At 49.8% G+C, this 15802-nt stretch overlaps 1 protein-coding gene and 1 long non-coding RNA gene across 2 annotated transcripts in view; both read right to left on the bottom strand.

Annotated features, from left to right (window-relative positions):
- Positions 1-13127, bottom strand: part of LOC136856445 (gastrula zinc finger protein XlCGF7.1-like) — a 38583-nt gene extending 25456 nt beyond the window's left edge. Inside the window, exon 1 of the mRNA XM_067134326.1 lies at positions 12992-13127. The gene's annotated coding sequence lies outside the window, so the exon portion shown is untranslated. The remainder of the gene's footprint in view (positions 1-12991) is intronic.
- The window catches only part of LOC136856447 (uncharacterized), a 279926-nt gene that overhangs the window by 154514 nt on the left and 109610 nt on the right, over positions 1-15802 (bottom strand). The window lies entirely within an intron of this gene.

Raw genomic sequence — 15802 nt, 5'->3', positions numbered from 1 at the left:
TCTATAAAATATAACAATTTTTAAAAGTAAATATGATATTTTTATGATAAAATAAAGTTTTGTACATACTTACCCGGCAGATATATACTTAGCTATAGTCTCCGACGTTCCCGACAGAAATTCAAAATTCACAGCACACGCGACAGGTAGGTCAGGTGATCTACCATTCCCGTTTTCTGATCAGATTTTCTCTTCCACCTGTCTCCTGTGGGGAGGCTGGGAGGGCCATAATCGTATATATCTGCCGGGTAAGTATGTACAAAACTTTATTTTATCATAAAAATATCATTTTTGTACATGCAACTTACCCATCAGATATATACTTAGCTGATTGGCACCCTTGGAGGAGGGCAAGAGACAGCTAATAACTAAAAACGGGAAACAACACATGTTGTAGGATAAATCAAAAACCATGGTTCTTACCTGATTGGGCAGAAGACTTCATGGATACTGTCTATGAGTCTGCTTGCCTCAAGAGCTTCAGCGAGGATGTGACCTATGACTGACAGCCCTTCTGGATCGTGTCAATGGGGGATGACCCACTTACATGACAGAGCCTGTTATGGATCGTGTCAATGGGGGCTGACCCACTTACATGACAGAGCCTGTTATGGATCGTGTCAATGGGGGCTGACCCACTTACATGACAGAGCCTTTACCTGAATCATATCAATGGGGGCTATCCCTCTTACATGACAGAGCTAGGTATTAATAAAAAACGACAAGGAGAGTAACAACCAATCCCGACCACCTGACCAAGCCTAACCTTGTTAGTGATACGAGTTGAAAGGGAGGCTTTACTCCAACACTCTCTTCCAACCGACCATAAAAAACACACATCACCACGCATTAAAAAACAACCAAAATAGCTAGACTATAAAGGATTAGATTCAGCTCCTTGACCCAGCACCGAATCCGCAGATACGTAGGCTCCAAGAGAGAAGCACTTCTCATAGGTAACACGCACATCTCTCAAATAATGAGAAGCAAAAACCGAGTTACATCTCCAGTAAGTAGAGTCCACAATAGACTGGAGAGACCCAGACTTGTGAAAAGCCAGAGAAATAGCTATGGCTCTCACCTCATGTGCATTAACTCTCAGGAGCTTCAAGTGCTCGTCCTTGCAAGAAAGATGCGCCTCCTTGATGACGTCTCTGATGAAGAATGCTTGGGCGTTCTTAGAAATAGTTCTTGTAGGATCCTTTACTGAGCACCAAAGACTTTCAGTATTGCCTCCGAGCTGTTTCTTTCTATCCAGATAGCATTTAAGGCTTCTCACTGGACAGAGAGTGTTCTCCAACTCTTGTCCTGTTAAAGTAGAAAGTCCTTTGACCTCAAAACTCCTAGGCCATGGCTTGGAAGGGTTCTCATTCTTCGCTAGGAAGAGGGACTTAAAGGAGCAAATCGCAGAGTCCTTTTTAAATCCGACTGTACCTTCCAAAGCCTGTAATTCGCTTAATCTCTTAGCTGTAGCAAGAGCAAAAAGGAACAAAGACTTCCTACTCAGATCCCTGAAAGAAGCTGATCGAGGAGGCTCAAACTTCTCGGACATCAGGAATTTCAAAACCACGTCCAAATTCCAGCTGGGAGGTCTAGCGGACTTGTTTTTAGATGTTTCGAACGACCTGATAAGGTTGTGAAGGTCCTTATTCTCCGAGATGTTCAGATCTCTATGTCTAAAAACCGAAGAAAGCATACTTCTGTATCCCTTAATGGTGGAAACGGCCAGATTACACTGTTCCCTTAAGTAAATAAGGAAATCCGCGATGTCCGTTACAGAGGTACTGGAAGAGGACACTTTCTGAGCCCTGCACCATCTTCTAAAAACTTCCCACTTCGACTGGTAGAGGCGCAAGGTAGAAGATCTCCTGGCTCTGGCGATAGCCTTTGCAGCCTTGCGCGAAAATCCCTTCGCTCTAACCAATCCTTCGATAGTCTGAAGGCAGTTAGGTTGAGAGCGGGGAGATTCTTGTAGAATCTGTCGAAGTGGGGCTGTCTGAGAAGATCGCTCCTGAGAGGGAGCGACCTGGGAAAGTCCATCATCCATTCCAGCACCTCTGTGAACCAGTCTTGAGATGGCCAAAAGGGGGCGATCAGGGTCAATTTGGTGCCTATTGAGGCAGCGAACTTTCTTATTACCTCCCCCAGGATCTTGAAGGGGGGAAAGGCATAACCGTCCAGACCTTCCCAATTTAGGAGAAGGCCGTCTATCGCTACTGCTCTGGGGTCCGAGATCGGAGAGCAGTATGTCTCCAGTCTTGCGTTCCAATGAGTAGCAAAGAGGTCGATATTGGGTCTCCCCCAAAGGCTCTACAGCCTTTCGCAAACCTATGGATGGAGAGTCCACTCTGTGGGAAGAACTTGGTTCTTCCTGCTCAGTAGGTCTGCTCTCACATTCCTTTCCCCTTGTACGAACCTGGTGAGGAGAATGATGTTCCTCTCCTCCGCCCACAGCAGCAACCTCCTTGCTGTGTCGTAAAGGGAGAAGGAGTGTGTTCCTCCCTGCTTTCTGATATAAGCCAGGGCTGTGGTGTTGTCCGAGTTGACTAGCACTACCGACCCCCTGACTAGAGGTTCGAAGTGGACGAGCGCCAGATGGATAGCTGAGAGTTCCTTCTTGTTGATGTGCCAGGACATCTGATCTCCTTCCCAGGTGCCTGACACTTCTTCCGAGCCTAGTGTTGCTCCCCAACCCGACTCTGAGGCTGTCTGAAAACAACACTAGGCGAGGGCTCGGCGGTTGAAGAGGAATTCCTGACCCAGTTTCTGGGGTCCAACCACCAACGGAGATGTTCCTTTATCTTGTTTGAAATAAGGAAGGAATCTGCAACTCTTGGGACTTCCGATCCCAATTTTCGTTCAGGAAGAACTGAAGAGGTCTTAGGTGCAGCCTCCCAGAGAAACAAACTGCTCCAGCGAGGAAATGGTCCCCAGCAGACTCATCCACTCCCTCGCGGAACAACTGTCTTTCTCTAAAAAGGCTGTCACCTTTGCAGGCAGCGTTCCCTTCTTTCCAGGGAGGAAACGCTTGAAAACCCTGAGAATCCATCAGAATCCCCAGGTAGACAATTCTCTGCTGAGGAATCATCTGGGACTTCTTGAGGTTTACTAAAAGTCCTAGGGACTGGATCAGTTTTAAGGTAAGAGATAAGTCCTCCAGACAACGGTTCTCTCGAATGGGCGCGAATCAGCCAATCGTCGAGATACAAGGAGATCCTACCCCCTCTAAATGTAGCCAATGAGCCACATTTTTTTAGAATGTCGTGAACACTTGGGGGCTGTCGAAAGTCCGAAGCACAGAGCCCTGAACTGAAAGGTTCTTCCATTTACCATGAACCTGAGGTACTTTCTGGAGGAGGGATGGATGGGTACGTGGAAGTAGGCATCCTGAAGGTCCAGGGACACCATCCAATCTCCTGGACGAAGAGACGACAGAACTAAGGATGTCGTTTCCATCGAGAACTTCTTGATGACAAAGAGGTTCAGTGCGCTTATGTCCAGCACCGGTCTCCAACCCCCCGAAGTTTTCGGCACCAGAAAAAGCCGATTGTAAAACCCCGGGGAATGGAGATCTTGAACCGGTTCTATGGCTGCTTTTGCCAGCATTTGGTCCACAGCTAGCAGAAGGGCTTGTCTTCGAACAGGGTCCTTGTATCTTGCCGATAACTCCCTTGGAGTTGTTGTCAAGGGAGGTTTCTCCTTGAAGGGGATGAGGTAGCCTTTCCTCAGAATTGAGAGGGACTAGAGTCTTCGTGCTCGAAAGCATAGAGCTAGGAGAAGGAGGAGAAGCAGGTTTAAGGGATTCTCCAAACTCTTGAACGAGTAAAGTTGCCAACCTCTTATAGTCAGAAATACTGACATCCTAGGGGGATTCATCCTCCGACAAAACATCCAGGCCTGCAGGAGGAGAAGAACGCTTGGACGAAGAAGGGCACTTGACAGGAGAAGAGCGCCTAGAAGGAGAGGAGCCTCTGACCAATGAAGAGTGCCTATCAGGGGAGAGGCGTCTGCTAGAAATCTGCAGCCTGACAGGAGAAGACTTTTAACTAAGGCGATTTGGCCCTTACTAGGAGAGGCGCCTACTACCAGAAGGGAGGAGTGGCTGGGGAGGGGCTTCTCCATGTGCTGAAGTACGGGACTTGAAGTGAGAAGAGCGCTTGTCAGGAGAGGCGCTCTCTAACAGGAGAAGAACGGCAGAAGCGAGGACGCGAGCGCCTGGAAGGAGAGGCGCTATCCTCCGAGGAAGAGCGCCTCCAAGAGAAGAGAAGCGCCTGCAAGAGAGGAGCGCCTGCGTCCTGAAGGAGAGAAGAGCGACCCTGACAAAGTTGGGAGGCTACTGGAGGGGCGCTAACAGGAGAAGAGCGCCAACCAGGAAGGAATCCGGGAAGGAGCAGGAGATCAGGAGGAGCGCCGAAGTTCAGGAGAAGTGCGCCTGCAAACTGAAGGGCGCTTGCTGGGAGAAGGATGTTTCTTGGAGGACTTGATGGGCAGAGAAACATCCTTCCTACGAGACGAGCTCTTAGCCAAAGAGCCAGCAAGAGCAGAAAGCTGAGCCTGGAGGCCAACCAGGATCTGCTTAGTGAGACTCCTGAACTCCTGAAGAAGAAGAGGGGATCTTCGAGCTCTCTTCTTCACCACGGAGAACCCTCTGGGAAGTGTTCAGGGCTAGAATCCATAGCGTCTCCTCTAGGAGCCTTCCAGGTCCTCTTCTGAAGGCGCGACTCCTCAGCCGAACTCCACCCGCGCCTGGGAGAAGACGAAGCAGAAGAAGAAAAACACTTCCTCAGGATCCCTTTTCTGTGGCGATCCAAGGCAGCCTGGGACGCGTCAACAGGAGCTGCCGAAGGGACGCCTGACCCGTGGGGAATGCTCTTCATCCCCTTGCGGCTGTCAACATTCCTCCTCCACTGGTCCTGGGAGTTTGGAAGAGGTCTAGGCCTAGGAGCAATGCGGAGCCGGTCAGACCCCCTCCACTACACTGGGGACACTACACAAATCACTGTCACTTTTACCTTCTTCTCCTCCATTGCACGCAGCTGCGATTGCATCTTACGGATCGTGGCTTTCATGGCAGCCATCTCAGACGACGAATCCGCAGGTTCGATGAAGGGTGAAGGTGCTGAAACCAAAGGAGTGACAGGAGAATCTGCAAGAATATTAGGGTCTACTTCACCTCCTTAGAGAGAGACCTACTAGAGCTCCTAGAAGAAGCCTTCCTAGCTCTATCCTTCTCCAGCTTACGTTACATAAGCACTCAAAGCCTTCCATTCTTGTTCAGTCAGATTCTCACATTCAGTACAAGTATTATCAATACAGCAGTCATTCCCGACACCTCATACATACAGTGTGAGGATCTACCAAGCTTGGGGTAGTCTCACCTTACAATCAGGTCTAACACACACAAGAAAAACAGGTGCAACATTCTGATCAGACATCCTTAAAGAAAAATCCTAAGCCAAATTCAAAAACAATCCACAAAAGCGTATGCCAAGCCAAAGATCCAATACGTCACCAAAGGTCAGTCCAAAATAATCCTTAGCAAGCAAAAATGAAAATCAAGCAGGAGGAACCAACAACAGATGTTGCCGAACCAGCGACAGAGAAAATCTGATTAGAAAATGGGAATGGTTCCTATTCCCGCCACCCAGCGCGGGAATGGTAGATCACCTGACCTACCTGTCGCATGTGCCGCTGAAATTTGAATTTCTGTCGGGAACATCGGAGACTATAGCTAAGTATATATCTGCCGGGTAAGTTGCATGTACAAAATGTATTTTTCCTAACTATACAAACCCTCGGTCCTTTACATTAGGAGACTTACTGACTGGAGGGAGGAATCTGATTAAGTCTCTATGAACTGACTGACTGACTTGTCTTCCCCTCCTGGTCATGAGAGCGAGGAAGGGAAAAAACTGCCTCTGACAAAAGATCGGGTTGTAGGAAACGCAGGATCAGGTGTCAGACTTCTGGGTCGCTTTGCATGAAAGAGGAAACGTCAGTTCATGCAAAGTAGGCTAGGAAGAATTTGACATCGGATGACAATAAGGCAAATACAAGCATTGGGTTTGTCTCAAAGTCATGGTCTCCTTCCTCCCCTTGCAAGAGGAAGGAGTGGGGTTGCTTCTATCAACCTGAACGGAAGAAAGAACGGGAGCTCCCGTTATGTGCTTACCTGCATCGACCGCCAGATCCAGCTTGTAACGGCATGTTCACTCCCTGCCCGTGGGAAGAGAGCCAGGGTGGGGAGAAGGAAGAGAGGCCAGTCACTCCACATTCATTCTCCCAATCAAAACCGTACAACTTAGGCGAGACGCAACCTGTCCTGTTAGAGGAGCTGGATAAGCTACACAACTGTTGAGCAGCCACCACAGGACCCAAGGAAAAAGTGTCCAAGGATTGTGTGCAACATCCCGGAGGTAGAAGGAGGTGAAGGTAGTCTGCTGGGACCACACTCCTGCCTTCAGCACCTGTGCTACCGACATATTCTTCCGGAATGCAAGGGACGGACCAATGCTGCGGACCTAGTGAGCTCTCGGACAAAGCGTACTGGTGTCGTCTTCTCCTGCAGCAGAGTACGCTCTCCTTATCGTCTCACGAAGCCAGAAAGAGATGGTGTTCTTGGACACTTCTTTCTTGGTCGAGCCAGTACTAATGAAGAGTCATCGACACTAAGGCCAGAGGTGTCGAGTCCCCTTCAGATTGCGCCGCAGCACTCTAACAGGACACAGTAGCATCTCGTCTGGTTCATTACCTACAAAGTCCTCAAGGGAGGATCGTGAAGGACTCAAACCGTGTGTCAGGGACCAAAGGATTCTGAGTCTTCGCTACGAAATCCGGGATGAAATCGAGCGTAACTGATCCCCATCCCCTTGAGTGTTTAACATCAAAGGAAAGTCTGTGAAGTTCGCCAACTCTCTTCGCCGATGCCAGGGCTAGCAGGAAGACGGTCTTGAGGGTCAAATCCCTGTCTGACGACTCTCGTAAAGGCTCATACGGTGCACGAGTCAGGCTCCTCAGGCCGAGAGTCACATCCTACGCAGGGGGCCTAAGATCCCCGGGTGGGCAAGACCTTTTGAAGCTTCTCTGAAACGAAAGAGAGAGCTTCTCTCAGCTTTAAGGAAAACGGAGAAGTCCTCTCGACCTGCTGAACAGAAGGCTCCGATCGGAGAGATACACCTTGACGACACCAACCACAGAAGACGGACCACTTTCCTGGTATACCGCTACGGAGGATCGTCTGAGGTATCCTGCCATCTCTGTTGCTCGCAGCGCAAAAAGCCTCTTGCTTGCAAGAGATGGTGGATAACCTCCAGCCGTGAAGACACAGGGAATGCACTGCCAGGTCGAACCGCTCTGCATGAGGTTGACGCAGGAGGTTGGGCCAGGGGGGAATCTCTTGGCGCCTCAGAGAAAAGAGCTAGCAGGTCCGGATACCAAACGGCTTGGGGCCATTTGGGTGCCACCAGAATCATTCTGAGATTCGGGGTGATCATCACTTGGCTGACTACTCGGCGAATCAGACAGAATGGCGGGAAGGCGTACACGTCGAGGTTGTTCCACGGATGCTGGAAAGCGTCATCTGCAGCGGCCCATGGGTCTGGCACGACAGAACACAAGACCTGGAGCTTTCTGTTGTGCCAGATGGCGAACAGATCGATGGCTGGACGCCCCCACAGGTTGAACAGCCTTTCCGCTCTCCTGGTGGAGGGACCATTCCGTCCCTACCACCTGGTTCTGGCGGCTGAGCTTGTCTGCCACGACATTCCTCTTGCCTGGAATGACCAATGAAGGCTTGCCATTGCCTGATGGCTGGCTGCTCCTGTCCCCTGACAGGAACAGTTGTGCTGCCAGTCTGAACTTGCTGATACGAGAGTCCAAGATGGAAAGAGGTTTCGCTGCCCGTGTCTATCAGCATGCCCAGGTACTTTATCCTCTGCAGAAGGGTCGGAGGGGGAGATCTGACTTCTTGAGATTTACCACGATCCCTAGACCCCTTAGCAAAACTTGAGGAGCATGATCCCTGTCCTGTAGCAATGACGACTTGCCATTGCCGGGCTGGTTGCTCCTGTGTTGACAGGAACAGCCCGCCTGCCTGAACTTGCCAGTCGTTGAGATACCTCAGTCAGCATGCCCAGGTACTTTATCCTCTGCTTGGTGGTGAGATCTGACTTCTCCAGATTTACCTGGATCCGTGCAAGTGGGCTCCAAGCTGACACCCTGGAGAATACTTTCAGGAACACCTGGGAAGCGGTTGACTCATGAACACCCAAAACAAAGTGCCCTGAATTGGAAGACCGTCTCCCGAGGACAAAGCGGAGGTACTTGCGAGAGGTTGGGTGGATGGGTATTTGGAAATATGCATCCTTCAGGTCCACCATAAGTAAGAAGTCGTTCTCCATGATGGAGGCCAGCACGGATTGCGCTGTTTCCATCGTGAACCGAGTCTGGCGAACGAAACGGTTCAGGGGAGAGAGGTCTATGACCAGTCTCCATCCCCTGAGGCTTTCTCCACGAGAAAGACACGGCTGTAAAAGCCTGGGGACTGGTCCGACACGACTTCTACAGCACCCTTGCTCAGCATGGCTTGCACTTCTTGCTGTAGTGCGGTGTCCTTCTGATGATCCTGGAACGTAGGTTTGGAGATGGACCGGAGTGTAGGTGAGGGGAGGTCGAGACTCGAAGGGTAGTAGATATCCCTCCCGAAGGACGTCCACTATCCAGGTCTCGGCTCCATGTCGCTGCCATGTTGCCCAATGGCTCGACAGGCACCCCCACCTTCGGCAGCTTTTGGGGGGGAACGCCACCCCTAGCGTTTCCCCTTCTTCTTCTTCCCTTTGCCCCCTTTACCGGCTTGGAAAGTGGGCTGAAAAGGGTGGAAAGGACCCCCCTTCACGAGGAAGAAGAAGGCTGGGTGTTTCCTCAAGTCCCCTTCGAAGACTGGGACTTCTTAGGGGCCGAAGAAGCGCCAGCCTGGCCCGAAGACCTGGCTGCAGTGGGATGAAAAGACCCGGAGGTCTTGGCCATTGCCTGGTGGACAAGCCGGTCGCTGTCATCGGCACGGTGTTTGTTTACCACGGCATCCACCGGCTCTCTAGGGAAGAGAGAGGAGGAACCCAGAAACGGTCCATTCCTGAGAGCGATTGCTGATTCAGGACCTACAGACCTGGAGAAACGAGAGAGAACGGCGTCTCTTCGCTTCAGAACCAGGTTTGCCCACAGGTTCGCAGTCTGGTGGGCGAGGTAGGAAATAGCCCTTCCCCCAGATTGGCACAGTCTCCCAAAGGCGGAGTCCTCCCCAGGTACGATAGCACCTGAGGAAGAAGCTACCCTCGATACTGTGAAGGATCACAGATCGAGCCAGGAGACTGCTTGGAAGGCCGCCATGGTGGTGGCTTCCAGGGTTGCAGCTTCTTGCTGGGAGAGGGAGATACTCTCACCAGTAAGTTGTTGCAACGTCAGACCTGGATCCAGACGAGTCAGGTCCGGGTCAACCTGCTTGGTCAGCAACGCCCCTCCAACTGGAGTATAGAAGCACTTCTGGCGAGACAGAGGAGGGGGAAGAAGCTTGCCCAGACACAAGACTGTTCACCTGATCGAGGATCCCCTAGGCAAGCGTGGACCACGGTAGCCCCACCGAAGCCTTGAGTTCCTTCTTAGGTCCCCAAAAGGAGTCGAGGCACGACGGACGATCCACAGAAGAAGCCATGGTCCCTTCCCTGAGGTCATTGTGCTGACGAATCAGCGCGATAACCACTGCAAAAGTCCTCTGTATTTCAGGAGTGTCTGCATCCTGGGGCAGAGTCCTTCCAGGGTGCGTTCCTCCCGATCTACTCTCCCTGCAGGAGGGAGAACCTTGGCAGACCCCCGTGATCCTTCCTGGACCACGCGAGCATAAGACCTGGTCAAGCCAAGGACCAAGCCAGGTTCGTACGCCCACGAGGTAGAACTCTGGGGAGACAACTCGCCGGAGTTCTGTCTGTCCGACTCGCGCCCCCTGGAAGAAGCCGAAGGGGCAGAGGGGACAGGCGAGGAGGATCGGGCGCTCCCACTGGCTTTGCTGGCAGAACCAACAGAGGCAGCGGGCCAGGAGCGGTCATCAACCCGCGTTGGTGACGGCAGCCCAGGTCGAGGAGACTGCTTTCGCCTTGGAGAAGCAATCTCCCGAGGAGAGCGGAGCGGCTCGCGAGAGCCAAGCCACGCGAGAGCCTCCCCCGAGCCAGGCTGGCCGCGTGGACGTGGCCGGGGACTGGGAGGAGTTGAGCGCGCTGCTGGCTGGCGCGAGCTTGCACTGTCCTCTGCACGCGTCACAGTCTTCTTCGAGGCTGTAGCCTCTCGAGAAGACTGAGCAGGGGACCTCTTCTCCACCTCTCCTGGCGTTCGGCCCCGAGGGGCTGAAGTGCTATCCCGATAACCTGACTTGGCACTCACAGTAGTGCCAGCAGGAAGAGTCGGGGCACCTGCATGCCCCGGCTCTTTCTCTCGCCCCACGCCCTGGTCCATACAGCAAGGAGTTTCTCCCGTATCAGACTGGGGTACCCGGGTCTCCTTGGGGACCCAGGTACTCGGAGCAACTCGCGAACGAGTGTCCGACGCTGACTCGCTGGCCTTTAAAGCAGGAGGTTTCTTAGGCACAGCTGGGGGTGCAGACCTTGGTCTGCACGCCATTGGCTCCCAATGCGGCTCACCCAGAGGCCAGGGCAGCGGTTCCCTGATCTGAGGATCGGGAAGAGCCAACGTGAGATCCCACTGCCTTCTTCCCTGTGGAAGGAAGCAGACCCTTAGAAGCCTCGGTGCGAGGTTTCTTGGGGGGGGGAGAAGCAGAAGAGGCAGCAGACGAAGACGATGACGATGATGAAGACAAAGACGAAGATGACAACACCTTCCTAGACTTCTTCTTCTTCTTCTTCACCATCTGCCTCAGGATCGCTGTTAAGTCCCCAAACCAGGCGGGCACAGTTGAAGACTCAGGAACGGCAGGAGGGGCTGCAGCAGAAGGCACATCCCGGGAAGAGACCTCGGAGCTCGGACCAACACTTACCTGGGTGGGAGCAACCGCGCGTCGGCCACCAACCAAAGTGGGAGGGGCCGGGAATGCAGGCGCCGCCCCTCCCGCGTGGGTAGTCATGTCAGGCCGCGCTAGAGTCGATGGAATGGGGAGAGGAACAGATGAAGGGCCGGGCTGGAACGTGAATCGAGGAACTGTGGCCGTGGATGAGCCAGGGTCAGCAACGGGGCCAGCAACAGTCACGTACGGGAAGGATGACGTCACCATGTAGGCAGGGCCTCCTCGCGTGAAAGGGGCCAGGAAGCCAGGCAGCAGAGGTACTGCGTGTTGTACGGCAGTGGAAGCCGAGACCTGTGTATCTAGATGTGAGGCTACCGATACTGGAAGCTGCGCAAACCTGGACATGGTGACAGCCGTTGTAGTGACTGTCGTTGCCGAGTGAGTGGTCACCGGAGTGGTGGAGAGATGAGGTGCCAGTCCCTCCAGTGACGTGCCAGGTAGGCCCAGGTGTAGCCAGGTTGAAGCCGAGTCCGTAGCCTGGCTATCCAGCCCGAGACCTGAAGCAAAAGTCGGGTTAGAGCGGGAAGCCTCCACTCGCTCTGGAGGAAGAAACTCCCCTCCAGAACGGGAAGAGACCTCTGAGAGGATGTCCCGGTCCAACTCTCCCCCGCGCCCTTCCACAAACGATGAAACAAAAGAGGAAGGGGAGGGGGAGTCCTCACCTGAGGGAGAGGGAGCAAGAAGAAGTTCGCCGGGAGGGAGAAACGAACCCGACACGTTCGCCACCACTGGAGTCGTCGGGGCGTATTTCCCTCGGACGACTCTTTGGTATGCTTACGATGGTAACGTCTCCTCCCCTCGAACTTCCTCCATTGCCCGGGGGACCACAAACAACACTTAGTACAGGGAGCGTCACGCGAACACACACGCCCCCTGCAAGATGGGCAGAGAGTGTGTGGGTCCGCATCAACGCTAGATCGAAAAGAGTTACATTTTTCCCTCCCACCCCGGAACATACACGCTGGGGACAGGAAGGCTTGGTTGGTTTGTCCATGATCAAAACAAAAAAGTAAGTTTCCCACCAAAATGATGACAAAAAGAGCAGTCAGGCAGAGAGCGGCGAAGAACAACGTCCGAGCGCTACGACGGCCGAAAGCAAATTGGAATGTTTACATCTGGGCAGGCGGTACTCCCGCCTCCTGGACAATAGTTAACTGCCTAACCACCTTGTTTGAAGTTCAACGGCCGTTTCCAGCCTACGCCTGAAAGTAATCCCTAATGTAAAGGACAGAGGGTTTGTATATCGTGTCGGAACAAATAGTAGCTTAAATTACTAAAGCTAGGTCATATGAGTTAGGGAGCTTTCTCTCTCTCTCTTGCCTTCTTTCTTTTCCTCAATCTCTCTCCCTCACTTTCTCTCTCTCCTCCTTTCTCTCTCTCTCTCTCTCCTCCTATCTCTCTCTCTCCTCCTTTCTCTCTCTCTCTCTCTCTCTCCTATCTCTTTTCTCCTCCTTTCTCTCTCTCCTCACGCTATCTCTCTTTTTTCTCCTCCTTTTCTCTCTCTCCTCTTTCTCTCTCTCTCTCTCTCTCCTCCTCTCTCTCTCTCACTCTCTCTCCTCCTTTCTCTCTCTCTCTCTCTTCATCTTTCTCTCCAAACACTCTCTCTCCTCCTTTTTCTCTCTTTCTCTCCTCCTTTCTCTCTCTCTCTTTCTTCTTTTTTTCCTCTTTCTCTCCCTCACTCTTTCTCTCTTTTTCTCCTCCTTTCTCTCCCTCACTCTTTCTCTCTTTTTCTCCTCCTTTCTCTCCCTCACTCTTTCTCTCTTTTTCTCCTCCTTTCCCTCTCCCTCTCTCTCTCTCTTTCTCCTAGACCACCATAAAAATTCATGCGAAATACACCAAAGTTCTTCAGATGGTTTGCAGGACATCATCTTTCAGCAGGAGGCCTATTTCCATACCACTTAAATAACGTCCACAATATTGTCTCACCTTAAACACAACCGCAAATCACGTTATGGATCCGTTTCTATGAATTAACACATTAATGAGTAGGTAATGACGAGTGTAATTGTAATGAAGACGCCGAGTAGGTAGTAGTAGTAGGAGTAGTAGTAATAGACAGGAAATGTCTTTGTAACGGCTCCTCCCTTGTTCGTTCTTTCCCTCCTCTGCTTGTGTTTGTTCATTATTTCTTTGACACCATATCTTTTACAAATTCCTTCCCATTTCTAATTTCTTCATTTGATGGATCTGAAAATAGAAGGATCTTAGCGATCAATTACTCCATTTTTTTTATATGGCTGCAGCACGAACCTACTGTATATATATCTTTCTCTAATGACACCATATCCTGAACAATAAAGTAATAAATATCATAAGTTTTCAGTTATTTCTTCCTATCTTTGAATTCTAGTGTGCCTAACCTAGCCCAACTGATCAGCATGGTTTTTTTAAGTGTTATCATACCAGATTTCTTCTTCTATGTTTTCCTTATATTTTCTATAGATTTTTAAGATTATCTTGACATTGTAATACTAACAAGTAGTAGTAATAGTAGCATTAAAACAGATCTGGCTTTGAAACGGCTCCCTTGCTCGTTCTATTCCTCCTTTTCTTGTGTTTGTTTAAGGTTATTGTAACTGTAATCCCACACGTCTTTTGTAAATTCCTTCCCGTCTTCAATTCCTTCCTTCGATAGATCTACAAATAGAAGAATGTTAGCTATCAATTCCTCTTTATTTTCTCGATGAAGGAAGGGAAGTAATTAGTAGTAGTCGAGAGGTGCCTCTCTAAAGGCTCCCCTGGGAGAGCAAGACTGTTTAAAGTTTCTCAACAGCATAGAGATCTCTCACGTGGACGAGAGATCGATACCCTTCAAGCGAAGGACTTGCCCTGGGGCAGCTCTGTAGCCCTTAATGGCTGAGACAGAGAGAAGCTTCTCTCGGCGAAGAAAGAGTAGAAAGTCCGCTGCCTGCTGAAGAGTAGCTCCGACCAGAGAGATACCCCAGCGACGACACCAACCGCGCAAGATGGCCCATTTCCCCTGGTACACAGCCGCAGAGGATTTACGAAGGTGTCCAAACATCTCTGTTGCTGTGCGGCAAGAAAAAACCTCTCGCTCGCAAGAGACACCAGATAGTCTCCAGCCGTGAAGCAACAGTCCTCTCACAGCCTGGTGATATCTCTCTACATATGGCTGGCACAGCAGGTTGTGCCAAGGGGGAATCTCTCTCGGTGCCTCGGAAAGTACGGCTAGCAGGTCCAGATATCACTCGGCATGTGGCCACTTGGAGCTACCAGGGTCATCTTGAGATTCGGGGTGATCACGACCCTGTCGATCACCCGACGAATCAGACAAAGTGGAGGAAAGGCATAGGCCTTGAGATTGTCCCATGGGTGTTGGAAGGCAACTTCTATTGCTGCCCATCGGTCCAGCATGATTGAACAAAACACCAGCAGCTTTCAGATGTGCCGGGTTACAAAGAGGTCTATCGTTGGGAGGCCCCAAGGATTGAACAATCTTTCCACAATGTTTCGGTGTTGGGAACACTGTCCCTATATCACCTGACCTGACCCTGGAGATTGAGCTTGTCTGCCACTACGTTCTGGCTCCCAAGAATTACCAGGCTGACAGCTCTACTGAGTGTGTTACTGCCCACTTATGCCCCTACACTGCCAACATGTGGAGCTGAAGGAAAACAATCCCCCTTGCTTGTTGACATATGCCACTACCATGGTATTGTCACTCATTAATGGAGTGCCCCGTCGCTTGATTCTGAAACTCTTGTAGAGATAAAAATGCAGCCTTTAGCTCCAGAATATTGATGTGGAGGTGTCTGTCATTCTGGATCTACACACCTGAAACCAGCAACTCTTCCAGGTGTGCAGCCCATCCCTCGGTCAATGCTTCCGAAAACAGATGCATGTTAGGAGTGGGAGTGCCTAATGGCACTCCTAAGTTGCCACTGCAGAGTTAGTCATTCCTGTCAAGACAGGAACAACTGTGCTGCCTCTCTGAACTTGCTGATACACGAGTCTGAGGGGTAGACTCTTGCTGCTGCCGTATCTATCAGCATGCCCAGATACTTTACCCTCTGCTTGGGTCTGAGATCAGACTTCTCGAAATTGATCACTACTCCCAGGTAAGCAGTCCCCAGTTAATGGTGGGGGTTCTGTTTCCGGCTGAGCGCCACTAACCCAAAATCGGCGTTAGTGTAAGGACGGGATTGAGTGACATACTGGCTGGGTGTTGGCTGGTTTATTGGTGGTTCCTTACTGAATGAATGTACAGTTGTTTTAGATTTAGCTGTCCTTGTGCCAGCACGGGCTCTTGCTTCTAGAGCAGCCCGTACATGTTGTTTTAGATTTAGCTGGATTTATTTATTTTTATTTATTTATTTTTATTTATTTATTTTTATTTCTTTATTTGTTTATTTATTTTTATTTATTTATATTTATTCATTCATTTATTTTTATTTATTTATTTTTTTTATTTATTTTTTTTATTTATTTATTTTTTTTATTTATTTATTTTTATTTATTTATTTATTTTTATTTATTCATTTTTTATTTATTCATTTTTATTTATTTATTTATTTTTATTTAAATAAATAAGAATAAATAAATAAAAATAAATAAATAAATAAAAATAAGTAAATAAAAATAAATTAATAAAAAAAATAAAATTAATAAACATATAAAAATAAATAAATAAATAAAAATTAATAAAAAAATAAATAAATAAAAATAAATAAAAATAAATAAATAAAAATAAATAAATAAATAAAAATAAATAAATAA

This window comes from Macrobrachium rosenbergii, chromosome 35, assembly GCF_040412425.1.
Source record: "Macrobrachium rosenbergii isolate ZJJX-2024 chromosome 35, ASM4041242v1, whole genome shotgun sequence".
NCBI lineage: Eukaryota > Metazoa > Arthropoda > Malacostraca > Decapoda > Palaemonidae > Macrobrachium > Macrobrachium rosenbergii.
Note: the sequence above shows the minus strand (reverse complement) of the source record. Positions and strands in the feature narration are given on the sequence as shown.